Source organism: Lissotriton vulgaris, chromosome 8 (assembly GCF_964263255.1).
Source record: "Lissotriton vulgaris chromosome 8, aLisVul1.2, whole genome shotgun sequence".
Taxonomy (NCBI): Eukaryota; Metazoa; Chordata; class Amphibia; order Caudata; family Salamandridae; genus Lissotriton; species Lissotriton vulgaris.
This window is the reverse complement of record NC_141696.1, coordinates 781,191,958-781,193,706: the sequence shown is the minus strand read 5'-3', so window position 1 is coordinate 781,193,706 and position 1,749 is coordinate 781,191,958. Positions and strand designations below refer to the sequence as shown.

The following is a 1,749-nucleotide window of genomic DNA, read 5'->3' as shown; positions in this document are numbered from 1 at the left end:
AGAATGTTAGACTAATTATTTGAACCCTCTCCCACGATTATATTCTTCATCGCATAAGGAGCTATAGAAGAACGGGAATGTAGCAATGGCAACAAATGGTGCACCAGAATTTCCAAACTGGATACGTTTATGGTGATTGCCTTGATTCACCAGTAGTATTAAAGGAAAACAATGTTTTCAGAAGAATAGAACACATTATTTAATATACACAAATTGTTGTTGCTTCAAGGTTGTGAAACTTTCATATAATTTTTTAAGGGTTGTTAAGAAATTAACCAAATCAAACTGAAGTACAGGATACTATGATTTTGTCATATTTGCACTTATATTTTCATTATTGTGCTAGATAGATAGATAGATAGATAGATAGATAGATAGATAGATAGATAGATAGATAGATAGATCGTGATAATCTAAAAGCCTGCTTTGAACCCATACCTAGCACTGATTGCAAAGCCATTTCATTTAATGTAAAAATTGCCAATAAATTCACTTTTAAAGAGATAAAACTATATCGACCTCCAGGTAGCAAAGCAAGCTTCCTAAATACAGTTAAATCACTCCTTGAAGTGTGTGCGATTAAGAAATCAACAAACATTCTAGGTGATTTTAATTTTTATCTGAAAGATAGCTGTGACACCAATACTTATACCGTAAACAAACTCATGGCAATGACAGGTCTTAGACAAATAGGCACAGGCCCCACACATCAAGCATGGCATACCCTTGATGGTATTTTAACTAAAAATTACTCTCCTTCACTCAAAGAAATCTTACCTCTGACCTGGACAGACCACTCAGCTATCATTTTTGAGCTACATAACCCTTCCACTTTGTTAGGAAATAGTTTGAAACTCCTTATTTTTTAACCGGTGCTCCCTGAGGCGGCAGCAGCTCACGTCCTGCCAGCAGCGCCCACTTACCCCGCAGCACAATCAGCATCGTCTCCTTCTACTGGTGACGTGACACGATGGTGGCTAAGCAGAGGATACGGATGGCTAACAAGAAGCACAGCAAGAACATCACCCAACGCGGCAATGTTGCTAATACCACTAGGAATGCACAGAAGGAGAAGTCCTCGGTGGGACCCTGGCTCCTGGCGCTCTTCATTTTCGTAGTCTGCGGCTCAGCAATTTTCCAGATTATTCAAAGTATCCGGATGGGCATGTGAAGCAGCAGATCGTAAAGATGTTTCCTTTCTCCTGTGAAAAGTGACGAACTGTTATTCATGATGTTTGGTATCCAACCTGGTTTATACACGTAATCCTGCATTACAGCTTGTCCCAGACTGACTCTGTCCACGATCTTGTGACTCGTACCATTGCCTCTTTCATACAAGTCATTCCAGGTGTCTTCACAGGTCATTCCAAGTTTTTTATTCATTGCCACAGTGCCTTGAAAAGCACCATTTGTATAATGCAATAAAGGTTGACATGCAAAATAGTTTGAAACATCTATCTTCAACCTACCGTAGCTGGAAATAATTGACAGCAAAAGGCAGAATGGTCAATTATCGGATAACCAATTTGAGCCCTCAAAAGATGCAGAAACTGCCTCTTTGCAAATTAACAATTGGCTTGCACAAGCGACTGACAAATTAGCTCCCCTGAAAAAAGCAGCAGACAAATAAAAATCACCTACCTCCCCAGGAAAGGCGCTGGAGAAATGGCTATAATGCTCAGGACCTTGCCACTTATAAAACTCTTTTAACTGAATATAAAAACTTAATCAATTCAGAAAAATGCACCT

The 1,749-nt window shown here is 39.3% G+C and overlaps 1 pseudogene across 1 annotated transcript; it reads left to right on the top strand.

The window, feature by feature from the left end:
* Positions 1–861: 861 nt before the first annotated feature.
* LOC147697979 (stress-associated endoplasmic reticulum protein 1 pseudogene) lies at positions 862–1,441 on the top strand (annotated as a pseudogene). Its single transcript, XR_015299168.1, has one exon. The product of XR_015299168.1 is annotated as a stress-associated endoplasmic reticulum protein 1 pseudogene (transcript).
* The last annotated feature ends 308 nt before the right edge of the window (positions 1,442–1,749 follow it).